At 57.0% G+C, this 14,579-nt stretch overlaps 1 protein-coding gene across 2 annotated transcripts in view; it reads right to left on the bottom strand.

Moving 5' to 3' along the window:
- Window positions 1–11,872, bottom strand: part of RARG (retinoic acid receptor gamma) — a 63,508-nt gene extending 51,636 nt beyond the window's left edge. Inside the window, exon 1 of one of the 2 annotated variants that reach the window (XM_038379115.2) lies at window positions 11,674–11,872. The gene's annotated coding sequence lies outside the window, so the exon portion shown is untranslated. Of the gene's footprint in view, window positions 1–11,647 lie in introns of both variants that reach the window. The other variant, XM_038379114.2, reaches the window with a different exon arrangement.
- Between the last annotated feature and the right edge of the window lie 2,707 nt (window positions 11,873–14,579).

Raw genomic sequence — 14,579 nt, forward strand, 5'->3', positions numbered from 1 at the left:
CCACAGCCGCCCGTTCCACACCCTCCCCGTCAGGACATGGCAGCGAAGCTACCGGAGGTGGAGTGCGGCACATTCCAGCCTAACCCCCTTGCCACGGCGTCCTTCGGAAATATTTCCCCTCTGGGGTTTGCAAGCCGTTCCAGCTTGCAGGGTGGGGTGGGGAGGGGAGGCTGGGTGGAATCCATAGAGCTGGGCCTACTTTGGGTTTGTGGGTTTGTGTTTTTTTGTCGTTGTTTTTAAAAAGCTACTTGAAGGTGGGAAAATAAATACAGATTTTCCACTTTCTCAACAAACTGTTCCTGGCAAGGGAGACAATAATTAGACTGTAATGGGGGCTGTGGGTGGCGGCAGGTTAAGGTTGCGGGGAAAGGTATTTGTAAGGGAGAGACGGGAATTGCCACCCAGGGAAGTCTTGTCTCTTACCGCTGGCACTGCAGGAGCCGGATTTCCAGAGAGGCTCAGCTCCCGGTTAGGCACCGGTGACGAGCTGGATTTTCAGAAAAGTCAGTCTGTGGCCAGGATCTCTTAGCACTATTGGGACCTTAGAGACGGGGTGGGGGGCTGGGAGCCTGGACTCCTTGATTCGGTGCCTGATTCTGCAAGGGGCAGGGTTGTCTAGTGCTTGCAGCAGGAGTGTGTTTGGGGGGGTGTCTTTGGGTATGTCGGTGAGGCTGTGTTGGGGTTGGGGTGTGTGTAGATGGGTGTGTGCTGAATGTGTGTTGAACAGTGTGATTTTTTGTGTATCAGTGTGTGTGTCTGTGGGGCTTGTGTTAGCGTGTGTGTTGATCTGTGTGATTTTGTTGGGGTTGGTGTGTTTGTTGATGAGTCTGTGCTGAAATTGGGGGGGGGTGATGTGTGTGTGTGCTGGGATATGTGAGCGTAAATATTGATATGTGTCTGTTGGACTGGTGTGTGTGTGTGTGCGTGCGTGTTGGAGTGTTGTGTTGATTGGGGAGTATTGGAGTGTGTCTATGTTGAGCTGTGTATGTGTTTGCTGGGGGTGTGGGAGTGTGTCTGTGTTGAGCCGTGTGTGTGTGTTTGCTGGGGGTGTGGGAGTGTGTCTATGTTGAGCCGTGTGTGTGTGTGTGTGTGTGTGTGTGTGTGTGTTTGCTGGGGGTGTGGGAGAGTGCCTGTGTTGAGCTGGGTGTGGGAGTGTGTGCGTGTGCACACGTTTCTGCTTGCTGGGGCATTGGAGTGTCTGTGTTGAGCTGTGTGTGTGTGTGTTTGTTGGGGGTGTGGGAGAGTGCCTGTGTTGAGCTGGGTGTGGGAGTGTGTGCGTGTGCACACGTTTCTGCTTGCTGGGGCGTTGGAGTGTCTGTGTTGAGCTGTGTGTGTGTGTGTTTGTTGGGGGTGTGGGAGAGTGCCTGTGTTGAGCTGGGTGTGGGAGTGTGTGCATGTGCACACGTTTCTGCTTGCTGGGGCATTGGAGTGTCTGTGTTGAGCTGTGTGTGTGTGTGGGGGGGTGTTTGCTGGGGTTGTTGGAGTGTGTCTATGTTGAGCTGGGTATGTGTGTTTGCTCTGTGTGTGTGAGTGTGTGTGTGTGTTTAGGTGTAGCTGGGGGGAGGAGGGGTATATCTCTTTTCTCCCGGCCCCCGCAGCTGCCACGCCAGGCCCTTATTCCAGTGGGTGTGGCTGGGCCCGAACACACGGGGCAGCAAGAGCCAGAACCTGCTCTCCTGTGCCCAGTAGGAACCAAACCCACAGGCTTAGGCAACAAAAACAAACCCAGCCCCGTGGAGTTTCCTGGGCCGAGCACCTGGGCGCATGCAGGTTCTTCCCCGACTCGCAGCGCTGCATTCCTGAGCGCAGCCACAGCAACTAACCCCTTCCGCCCCACCAGGGATCCCGGCTGCACGGGGAACAGGCCCAGCCCAAACCTCACCCCGAATTAAAGCGAGCCAGCCCAGCCCGAAATCCAGCCGGGCTCAGAGGTCTGGATTGGGCTTGAACCCTTCGCTGGCCAGGCTGATGGGAAACCCAGCCAAAGAAAGTAGCAGCCAGCCCCTGGCAACCGCCAGCATTTCTGGGGCTAGGCTGGAGCTTCTTGGCCATCTTTAATGCCCTGTCCCGGGGCAGAGGGTGGCATTGGGCACGATCAGCCAACATGGGGCATCAGTAACGCCCTGAGCCAGAGCTCTGGCACTGAGCAAGCTGGGGTGGGAAGCATGGCCTGTTCCTTTCTCCGCAGCAGACCGATTCCCCACCGTCAGCGCCACCCACACGGGCCCAAGCCAAGCTCCGAGGGCTCGAACCAGAAGCCAAGAGGCAAGTCATTCTGCAGTATGGACGAAGGTCAAGTCGCAGCCCTGAGTGGGAGGGTCTGCGTGGCGTGGACGCGTTAACACGGCTAAGAGAGCTGGGTCCAGCAATTGTGAACCCAGGTTTACAATGCAGTGCGGACACTCAAGAGGGAGGTTGGAAACAGTGCATCCACAAGCCCAGATCCCCCAGACCCAGGTTTACATGCAGCATGGACGTACCACAAATGTTCATTAGTAAATCATTTGCATTTCCCCCCGCCCCTGAAGCCTGGAAGATCTCAAAGCTCTTTGCAGGCATTTATTAAGGCCTGCTCTACAGTTTGGAGACCAACTTAGCCATACCAGGACAGCTGAAGGGGTACGACCCAGCCCAGTGGGGACCCAGTTATACCAGTATAAAGATGTTTAGACCTGCAACCACACAACGGGATTGACCCACTTTCACTGCACTGATTTCTAAACAGCTGTGGTTAAAGAGGTACCAAAGTGGTATGCGGCCTAAATCCCACAGCCCTCAGGGTGATGGGTGAGAGTCAATTCTGAGCTACAGGTGGGGAAACTGAGTCAGAGAGAGAGCGAGAGAGAGGAAGGGATTTATCCGAGGTCACAGAGTGAGTCAGTAGGAAGCTGGGAATAGAGCCCAGTAGTCCTGGCTTCTGGATGGCACCACTCTAACCACTAGACCACAGTCCCCTCCCCAAGCATAGAAGCCAGGAGTCTAAGTCCCCCCGTCCCCCACGCTCCAACCACTAAAGAACACTCCCCTCCCCATGCTGAGCACAGAACCCCAGGTGTCGAGACTCCCACTCCTTTGCTCTCACCACTAGACCCCACTCCCGTTGCCTCTTTGTCCCTGTCTGGGAAACGAGGAGAATTCTCACCATGGAGGGATGTTTGGGGAAATGAGAGAGGGTCAGAGATGCCTGGGAGCCCTCCCCAAACTCAGTAAGTGACTCAGGACCTGCAGAATCAGCCCAGGGTAACTGACCCCAGCCAAGGATGGAGAGGGGCTGACCCAAAACCCCAGTGATTATAAGGTAGCAGAGACCTCACCCAAGCTCAGGGCCCTTTGTGTCGGTGCTGCACAGCTGCAGAGTGAGACCCGGTTCCTGCCCCGGACAGCTCAGTGCCTAACTAGAGAGAGAGGATCAAAGACGGGTCCAAGGTCAGCGGCAGAGCCAAGGCCAGGTCTGCTGAGTCCCAAGCCAGTGCTCTAGCCACTGGACTTCACTGCTTCAAGCTAGGCCAGCCCGTAGCGCCAAACAGCGCGGAGCCTGACGCCACACAAAGACCCACTGCCACCGCCAGCTGGACTTCCGTGCCAGCCGGAGTGGGGAGATTCAGCTCCCCCGAGGGCTCTGGCTCCATGGGGGGGGGGTGTTTCTGACCGTGGAGGGGCTTTAAGAACATGGGGGGACTGGGATTGGCCTCGGAGCCCCTCTCCCTGCCGTGCTGGGCTGGGCCTCCCAGCCCAGCCGCCGAACAAAGCTCCCATTTATTGCCTCCACTCACACGTCTGGGGAAGGTATTTCCACCCAAACCTTTTTCCATGACCGAATTAGCTCCTTTGAAAAAAAAAATATAATAAAAATAATAAAAAAATCCAGCCAGCAAGCCGGGGCCTGTCTCCCAGCTAGCCGGGCAGGGATGGCTGAGCGCAGCTCCCCACCCCCAGCTCCCCCCGGGCCGGGAGTAATTTTAGCACCGACATCTGGCTTCGGCAGCCCCGGTGGGCGGGCAAGGGGGGGCTGGAATGGGCTTGTTCCTGGCATGCGGGGGCAGGTGAGGGGCTGGCGCCGGTGGCCCAGCAGGCAGATCCAGCTGCTGTCAGAGGCTGGCAGTGTGAACCCTGGCGCTGGTGGTTCTGGTTGGGGACTGGATCCTGGGCCGATACCAGGCTGTGAGGGGAGGCTACTGCCTGGCCTTGGTAGTGTCCAGCCTGCTGCCCGCAGTGCCGCAGTTTCGGGTGTGACTGGCCAGGGAGATCGGCCAAGACCCAAGGTGGCTGAGTCACGAGGGTGCAGTGGCAGACAGGAGAGACACCTCCCTCACCTCCCAGTCCAGCCCACGGCCTCCTCCAGCAGTGCTGGTGCCCAGGGCACTTCCCAAGGCTTCTGCGAGCGGGGCAGGGCCACACAACGCCCCAGGGAAGGTCTCAGCCACAGGTCTCCAAGCACCAGGGAACCCCAGAGCTCCCAGCCCCTCAGCTCAATGGGATAGTGAGGCCACCGGACGGGGCTCCTGTTGCAGTGCCTGTCCTGAGATCTCAAAGCACCTGCCTGACACTTATAGATCCTCACAGCCCTCCTGGGAAGGGCTCAGTGGGAAACCGAGGCACACAGAAGGGAAGCAACTCCCACAGCGAATCAGAGCAGAGTTGGGGAGTTGGAGAGTTGTTTCACTACCTGAAAGGGGGTTTCAAAGAGGATGGCTCTAGACTGTTCTCAATGGTAGCAGATGACAGAACGAGGAGTAATGGTCTCAAGTTGCAATGGGGGAGGTTTAGATTGGATATTAGGAAAAACTTTTTCACTAAGAGGGTGGTGAAACACTGGAATGCGTTACCTAGGGAGGTGGTAGAATCTCCTTCCTTAGAGGTTTTTAAGGTCAGGCTTGACAAAGCCCTGGCTAGGATGATTTAACTGGGACTTGGTCCTGCTTTGAGCAGGGGGTTGGACTAGATGACCTTCTGGGGTCCCTTCCAACCCTGATATTCTATGATTCTATGATTCTATGGGGAAAGAACCCAGGAGTCCTGGCTCCCAGCTCTCCCACCACCACTCCCCTTCCTGAGCTAGAAATAGAACCTAAGAGTGTGGGGGGGCTCTCTCTGCCCCTGCTGGGTCGCAGCCTCTCTGATCTCGGCCCCCATGTCCCTGCAGAGCCACCATCGGGCTGTGGTTTAATGCCACTGGGCATGCCCACACCTCTCTCCTAAAGCCCAGCCAGAGGGCCTGGTATGGCGAGAGATTAGCCGGAGCCAGGACGCGGGGCGGGGCGGGAACTGTGAATTGGCGTGGGAATGGGGCAGCAGCTCCCTGGGCGTGGGCAGCCAGAGAGAGGTGGGGCCGCAACTGCCTTCTACAACAAGAACACCTGGCATTGGGAGGAACACGGTCTTCCCTCAAGGTGTCGTTATCCCAGGGTTACAGAAAGGGAAACTGAGGCACAAAGAAGGGGAAGTGGGCGGCTTGCCCAAGGTCAGTGAGTCAGCAGAAGAGTCAGGAATAGAACCCAGTGTTCCAGCTGCTAGGCCCGTGCCCCTCCCTGTTAGAGCACCTGGTGAATGGGTTGAGCAGCAGTCTGGGCTAGCAACTAGGGCACTGGTGCCTAGGACTCCTGGGGTCGATTCCCAGCTCTGCCGGTAGCCTGGGGCAAGCCCCTTCCCCTCGCTTTGCTGCTGCGTCCCATCCCTCCTGCGTCCGTTTGGACCGCGGGTTCCTTGGGGCAGGAAGCGGCTCTTGTGGGGCTTCCGTGCAGTGCCTGGCGTCTCTGGGAGAGCGAAGCTGACGTGAACAGGGCTGGAGGAGAAATGGTGGGGAGCAAGGGCAGCGGATCTGCCCTGGGGTGGGTCATAGCAGTGCGGGAGATGACACAGGGCTGTGGGCCTCGGTGCCCTGGGGGGCACTATGCAGGCAGAGTTACGCTGGGAGGAGAATGTCCCCATGGGGGAAAGTGTGACCAGGAGAAGTAGGTCAGTTTCCATTCACTCCTTGGCAGATACCAAACAAAACCTTTCCCCTGTAGACCAGGCCTACCACAGCCCAGGGACCCAGCCCCAGCTTGCAGGGATGGCCCAGTGCTGAGACCACTAGCCTGGCCCTTAAGAGAGTCAGGCTCAATTCCTGCTCTCCCACAGACTCCTGCATGCCTTTGGTCATGTCACTTAGCCTCTCTGTGCCTTGCTATAGAACGGGGATAATCCTGCCTGCTGGGTGGGGGGGACTGTGGGTCACACAGGGATCCTGGGGTAGAGCAGAAAGGAGCAGTGAAGGCCTCCAAAGAGGTGACTTGCTCCCCCTCAGCTCAGATGATGCTCCAAGTCCTTGGGCGCAGCTTGAAACCCGCCATGCCCTGAGCCATGGCGAGGAGCTGCAGCGCCGATAGCTTCGAGGGCCTACCCAAGAGCAGGGTCCCATTGTGCCGGGCACTGCCCAGACACAGGGTCAGAGACAGCCCCCGTCCCCCACAATCCAGACAGAGGAGGGGAAGGGGAAGTCCCTCAGGGGCAGAGCTGGGATGGGGTCTCCTGAGTTCTCCTCTGAATGCTACTTGGGCCTTTCGTGGGGGAGTCTAGTGAGAAGACAATATTTGTATTCAGGATGTGAGTCAGGAGTTCAACTATTGCTAAACTGAACGATGCCCATGTAGCCCTGGCACCGTCTTTAGTTCCAACGCCTCAGACTCTGCCCTGGAGCCTGAGAGCTTGGCCGGGTCTGCCTGCTCAAATGCCATCCCCAGCAAGAGAGATCCTGCAGCTGGAATGTTGGCTGTAGCTCACAAAAACTTATGCTCAAATAAATTTGTTAGTCTCTAAGGTGCCACAAGTCCTCCTTTTCTTTTTGCGAATACAGACTAACAGGGCTGCTACTCTGAAACCAACTATACTGGGGTCTGGACACTGGGATTTCAGGCCACAGTCCCCCGTCCCACGAACTGCCTTTCCCTAACGTCCTGCTTCCAAACCCCTTGCACCTCAGCGGTGTCTTGACTTGGGCACCACAGAACCGATAAGAACCACAACACTGGACGCTAGCACATGCACCTAACCGTGCTGTGATCCGTTCATAAAGACCTCCCTTCCCAGGGGCTACTCAGACCCTGCTAGGGCTTGAATGCACAGCCGTCCGCTCCAATGGCCACCTGAGTTAAGGAGGAATCCCCCTCAGCTCTTAACAGTATAGGGTCTATGACACAGTTGGTCCACTGTGATTTCAGCCAGTAGAGGGCGATGGTGAGTGTGCATGGGTGCTCATGCTCACACATACAACTCATGGCCACACCCTCCTTTCTGTGTACTTTCACTGGTGTACCTGGGTCTCTTGGCTAAGAAATAAAGCTGATCCTTTGACCCACTCCACCCCCCTGGCCAAATTCCCCTTGAGTGAGTCCGTTCTGCCTCCCTACATTTCCCTCATCATTTCAGTCAGATTCAGGAGTCTTCTTCATTCCGTCGCCTAAGTCCTCCCACAGCATTAAACAGCTGCTATGCCCCACCTCAGAGATGGCTGCATCTCCATGCCTGGTGCAATTCCGCCACCCCTCCCAGCCCCAAGCCTGTTGGGATGCCCTGAGCCATTCCACATCAATGAGCTAGGCTCACTGCATGGTGAAAAAAATGGGGAGGACATCGGGGTGCAGAAGGAGCAGAGTCCAGCAGCCTTGGGTCAGATCAAGCATTGTATCAGATGAACAGCTGCTCCAGTGTCCAGTTGGAGGATGGGGCTCACCCTGACTGCAGGGATCTTATGCTGTGAGCCAGGGTGTGTGGGGGTGGTTTAGGTAATTGCTGCTGGATCCCATGCAGTCCCCAGTAATAACAGTGTGTTGCCTGGCAGGGAGCTTCCCAAGCAGCCTCTTTGACCTCCCAGCTGGAGGTAATTCTATCACCCCCATTTTACAGAGGGGGAAAACTGAGGCACAGAGGGATAAAGTCACCCAGCAGGTCACTGGTGGAGTTGGGGACAGAAGCCAGGTGTCCTGAGTCCTGATCCTCCAGCTCTAACCACTCTCAGAGCTGGCAACAGAACCAGTGACTCCTGCCCCCCAGCTCCAATCCACCAGACCCAGCTCCCCTCCCAGAGTGGGAGACAGAACCCAGGAGTCCTGGGTTCTAGGCTCCCCTTCTCTAACCACTAGGCAAAACTCCCTCCCAGAGTCCGGGATAGAACCCGGGAGTCTGGTCTCCCCTTGTTCTAACCACAATTCCACACCCTCTTTCTAGAACACTTTGCCTTTAATAAATACCCACAACCTGAGAAATGCAGCAGTGTTTGCGGTATCATCTATGTTCCAGCCCTTCTGCCGAATGCCCCAATAATAACAAATGTTGCCCTGATCCGAGCAAACCGATGAGAAAACATCTGCCATTTGTTTCAGGGGGGAGTGGGGTACAAATCCTTTCACAGAGGGGACTCTGCAGAAACAGCCCCACGGTATTCAGTGTTCTCTGAGATGCTGCTCAGCTCAGCCTGTGACTACCAGTGCCTCAAACTTTGCCTTGGGATCTGAGAGTCAAGCTGAGTATTTCCTGCTTGTGCCCCAGCCCCAGCGAGAAAGATGCTGCAGCTCTGGGGTCTGCAGCCGATGCAGGAGCCAGGCTAGACTCCAGCTCACTCACCCTCAGTGGGCCAGAGCTAGCGGGAGGGAAGATTTCTCCAAATGGATCGTAGCCAGCAAGGAAACAGGTAAGGCTGGGGATAGGGTCCCGGAGCAACACAGAGACACAGCCCCTTCCGGGGCAGGACCAGCCCCTGGGAGCCAAGGTGAGAGGCCAGAGCTCAGGGGAGTGGATGGAAATGGGGGAGCAGCCGCCTGGACTTGCCAGGAGTCACTGTTGGGGCTTTAGGGAGGCAGCTTGGAAATAGCAATTTCTTCTCCCCCCCCCCGACCCCAAACATCATCCACAGACACCAAAGTGACTTTGCAAAGGGCTGGATTAAGCCTCATGCCCTCCCTTGGGAGTTAGAGTACAAATGGGGAAACTGAAGCATGGAAGGCCTTGGCCCACGGTCATGCACTGAGTCAGGGGCAGAGCCACAAACCGAACCCAGATGTCCTGCCTCCCAGTCCAACCTCTAGGATTACACTCCCTCCCAGATCTGGGGGTAGAACCCAGGCGTCCTGACACCCACACCTCTGCTGTGCCCATGCTCCCTCCCCCCGCTGAGAATGGAACCCAGCAGTCCTGATGCCCATACCTGTGCTCTGACCACACACGCTGCCATAGCTGGGGAGAGAACCCAGGCGCCCTGATGCCAGGCCCCACGTGCTCTACCCTCTAGGACCACGCCGGGCTCTGCTGGACAATGCCAGCCCCTTGAACAATGGACCGCCCAGCAGAGGCCCAGGGGCTCCAGAGTCTGCCTGGAAATCGACTCCAACCCAAGGCACGAAGAGAGCACAAGCTGCTCTCCAGCCCATTGGGGTACCATGGCTCTGAGTCCTGGTCTCAGCTGCCAGGTGGCCTCTCCCTGTGGCTATGCCAATAGACAGGTGAAGGAGTGTGTTGGCCACTGAGCCGGGCGCCCCTCCTCCCACAGAGGGTGCCCCCCAATGCACATAGGCTGGGGTGGTCGGCGTGGCCAGGGGCTTGCCCTGTGCTCTAGAGAAGCGGAGGCATCTGGGGCTGAGAGTTTCCAGGGCAATGGGGGGACCAAAAGCTAAATGGAGCAGAGTGTCTAAATCCCCTATTCAGCCTGGCAAGTTCAGCTGGCTCCCCAAGGCGGCCAGCTCTGCTTCCACAGCCACATCCCTAATGCAGCTTGCCGAGCGGGACCCACCTGCAGGGTCTTGGCCTGTATCTCTGGCACAGAATCACCGGAGGGTGAGCCAAGGCAGATGAGCTCCTGTCCGTGCCTTTAGGTGCACCTCACCTCCGCCAGGCCCCCTCCTGGGCCAGACCCACAGCTGCCGTAACTCAGCCTTGGCCCCGCTGATTCCAGGCTGGGGTCCACAGGGTGACGCCCATCGGTACCCGCCGGAAATAGGCCCGAGATTGCGAGAGGTTCCTAGGGCCCGAAGGCCAGGCACGCATGGGAGAGCGGAGGGACAGACGAGGCAGAGAGCAGAGACGCACGTACAGCACCTGGCGTCGCGGGGAGCCCGCAGGACCAAGGCCTCAGCTTGCTACTGTAATACACAGGATAGGAGATAGAAAGAAATGCACCCAGAGAGAGGTGTGTAGGGGGATGGATGGAGAGAGAGACAGAAAGACCCCCTTCTCACCCTGGATATTGGGGGTTAATGGGGCACGACCCACCCTAAGCCCCCCATTCCCTGGGGGGCTAAGGGTGGGGTGAGCAGCACCAAGGGCACAGTAAGTAGGGTGACCAGATAGCAACTGTGAAAAAACAGGACGGGGTGGGGGGTTAATAGGCGCCTATATAAGAAAAAGTCCCAAAAAACGGGACTGTCCCTATAAAAACAGGACATCTGGTCACCCTAACAGTAAGCGGGGCAGGCCCTGCTCCACAGTGCCCCCTCCCTGCTGCTTCTAGGCCAGTGCAGGGAGAGCTCCCACCCCTCACTCCCTCACAGAAGACCCAACACTCCCAGCCCCCTGCACCAGGCGGAGTCGCCTAGAGCCCCGGGGGTCGGAGTGGGGTTGGGGCAGAAAGGAGGCCCTCCCCAAACCGCCCCTACCCCCAGGGCCCTGTTCCCCCTCCCCCACGGGAGCCATGTGCCACCCACGCAGTCAACCTGGGGAGTCTGCACCCCAACACAAACACCTCGGCTCTGAGGCGCTGCCACCGAGCCCCATGGTCCCACCCCCCACCCCCGGTGAGGGCCTGAGGGAATAGGCCTAGGGGCGGGTGCGTAAGGAGGGACCCTCCTCAAATGCACCCAGCAAATTTCCCCCTCCCTCCCAACACAGGTTGGATGTAAAATCCCCCTTCTTCCCCTCCAACAGCACCTCCCCACCCCAACCCCTCCACCCTGCCCCCCCAGCTCTGATCTAGCAGAGAGGGGTCAAGGAACAACTCCTCCCCCCCACCCACTTGGCCAGCAGCCCCCTGCCCCATCCAGTAGCACAGACCTTCCCTGAATGATCTATCCCATCCGAGGGGCACAAAACCAGCTCAGATCCCATGGCTCTCCCCATCAGCTCTGCAAGTAGCCCCCTGAGCAGTAGGCGGGGGGATAGAGGGGGCAGGACTGGCATAAAGAGAGCTGGCACCTCCCCGGAGCCAGGGGGCTGCAGCTTTCAAGGCAAGGAGCCAGCACCCCCCAAAAAATGACCATTGATGGGGAAAGAAAGATGGGTGGGGACCTAGAGTCGCAATGGGGTCTGGTTAGGGAATGGGGCTGGGGGACTGGGTGCGATGGCAGAGACCAGCTGTGAGATTCTGCATGGAGCCTGCCGTCTGGGATGAGACACGTGTGTCCTGTCCTTACACACATATACCTACTCCCCACCCCAGACACCCCCCCACACTCCCACCCCGAGCCCCACACTCCAAACACGTCTGTGGACACCCCTTCACTTTGCCCCACTCTGCCTTCCCCTCCTGCCCACCCCGCCAAAGCTGGGCACAGACGCCCCAAAGAGCCCACGCACTCCGGCAGGGACGGGGACGCCACAACCAGCCACAAATCACAGCTCCCAGCCTTCCCCTCCTCCCCCCCGGCCCGGCCTCGAGCCCCAATGCCTGAGCCAGTCGCACCTGGGAGCCACGGGTGGGGTTCACACCTGGAGTGGAGGAAACTTTCCCAACTGGCTGCGTCCGTCCGTCCGTCCGTCCCCGGGCGCGTGTGGGTCCGTCTCTCCCTTCGCCTCGGTTGTGAGTGTGTGTGTGTTTTTTCCTAACATTCACGAAGAAATCATTATACTCAGCTATTCATAACCCCGGCCGGTCATGTGACGCAGCCCTGAAAATATACAGTACATTTTTTCAGAAACCACAGAATGACTTCAGGCAAAGACACGGAAAATATTTTCACTGCGCTCCCCCTCCTTCTCCGGCTGCCGCTGCACTGCCCTGCCAGCGGCACTGCTCCCTGGGCTGCGCACAAGCGCTCACCCTCAGACATGCATACCCCGTGTTCAATGTGACACACTAGCACCCGATCCCATATCACACCCACTCCGGATCTAATGACTGATCCACACACACTCACATCCCCTCCCGATCCCATATCACACCACTCCGGATCTAATGACTGATCCACACACACTCACATGCCCCCCCCGATCCAATATCACACCCACTCTAGATCTAATGACTAATACACACACACCAAATCGAATCTCTCTGCCACACAGCAGATCTAATGACTGATGCACACCCCCCCATCCAATATCATACCTCCCTATCTAATCTCTCTCTGTCTCTCTCTCACACACACACACACACACCAGATCTAATCTCTCACACACACACACTCATACCCCAGTTCCAATGACACACACACTCCCCAGACCTAATCTCTCTCTTTCACACATGCCCCAAATCCGACATCCCCCCAATCTAATATTTGCACACGCTCATGGCCCAGAGCTATTCTGAGTCACACACACACACGACTCTCACACACACACTCCCCCAAATCCAATGACACACACACTCCTAATATTGACACTCTGCACACCTCAATCTAATATCACACCCCCCCCAATCTAATATGACTGACACAGACACATCCCAGATGTAATATACACACAAATCCACACATCCCAAATCTAATATTGCACACATGCACACCCCAATCTAACATGACTGACACATACCTCCCAGATCTAATATCACACACACACACACCCCAAATCTAATATCGCGCACCCACACCCACCCATCTAATATGACTGACAGACACATCCCAGATCTAATATCACACACCCCAGATCTGATTTCGTGCACACACACACACACACACACACATCTAATATGACTGACACCTCCCCGATCTAATATCACACACACACACACATCTAATATGACTGACACACACAGTCCAAAGCTAATACACGCACTGAGGTTTTATCATCAATGGGGCCACGGAAGGATCCTGATTGGAAACCGGGGAATTATTCCCCTGCTCCTCCTGGCGCTGGGTCCCTGAGTGGGTTCAGCCATAGAGCCCCTCTCTCTCTCAAAGGGAGGTGCCACCATCCTCCCTGCCCATGGGTTATTGGATGGGACATCTGACTTCTCAGACCCATCCGCTATCTATGAGCGCGCTGTGAGAGACGCCGGCTGCAGAAGAACGGCAAGCGGGGGGGGGGAGGTCTGACAGTCATAGCTAGTGCGAACTGCACAGCTGCCACTTGTGCGCAACGTTGAGTGTGCAAACTATGGGCCTGCTACCCATGGATCGTGGTGACTGCAGACCTATTGCTCGCGCTAAGAACTGGCCTCCCCCGGGCCAACCTCAGCCACTGTTCAGGCCAAGCGCTGATTGTGTCAGTTGCAGAAGCATGTGAGATACTGACACACCCCACTGAAAATCGCAGGCATGCCAACCGCAGAGCATGCCAGCCGCTGACCATGGTAACTACAAAGCCAGTGATCACGCCAAGCACTGGGTTGTACCAAGTTCCATCCTAAAGTTCATGCCCAGCGCAGAGCAAAATGTCTCCAGAACATGCCAGCCCCTGGACCTGAAAACGAGGGTTATACCAACCACAGACTATGCCAACCAAGTGGCTGCCAGCTATTGCTTAGGTAACTACCGGTCATGCCAGCTGTAGAGCATGCCAGGTCCTGAAAACCATGGAGCCCCTGAATACACCAACCACAGAACTGCCAATTATTGCTTATGCAACCACCATTCGTGCCAATACAGAGCATGCCCCGCCACGGAGCATCATGCCAGGCTTTGAGAATGACAACCCAAGACTCCGCCAGCCAGAGCTGATAATGACGCCAAACCACTGAGCTGGCCGACCAAGCCCTCACCAGGAGCTGTCTCCTCTGGGGACTAGGGGAAGGAATGCCTGTGTCTGGACCCGGACCCACAGGCCCCCAGTAGCCAGCAGAGCTCCTTCGTCCCAAGCCCCATGGTCCTCAGGAAGCAGGGCACACAGCGCAGGCGTGAATTTCACGCTTCCCTGGTCAAATCTAGGCCACCCCAGAGCTGGCAGTGCCCCCAGCCCGCCCCTTGCCGGGGAACTGGACTGACACCTTGAAAACTCAGCCCACACAGGCCCTGGGCTGAATCTGCTGTTACTGGTTATTCATGCAGCTTGGCTGAGCCCAGATCCCATGCACACATGACCCTGCACCAGAGTGGCTAAACCAGATTAGTTTAACCCCCCTCAAGGACCCTCTGATTCCAGTTTAAATCTCACGTTTCACTTTCACTTTCACTTCCCCCTGCTCCTGATCGCCTGGAACGAAACCCACGCCAGCCTGATTTGAACTGGAGCAGATGCGTCCACACATGGCCCCTTGCTCTGGATTAACTAAAGCAGTTCAAACACCCGCCTCTACTTTCAGCGTGTTAACCTGCATGCAGCCAGTCCCAGGGCCTGATCCTGCTGCCCCTGGCATCCGAGGGGTCCAGCATAGGCATGGAGCGAGTCTGACTTTGATTCACGCAATACAACCATGACTCCCGCTCCAGAGAGCTTTCCGGGACAAGCCCTGTTCACCCAGC

The sequence above is a fragment of the Dermochelys coriacea genome, chromosome 20 (genome assembly GCF_009764565.3).
Source record: "Dermochelys coriacea isolate rDerCor1 chromosome 20, rDerCor1.pri.v4, whole genome shotgun sequence".
Classification (NCBI taxonomy): domain Eukaryota; kingdom Metazoa; phylum Chordata; order Testudines; family Dermochelyidae; genus Dermochelys; species Dermochelys coriacea.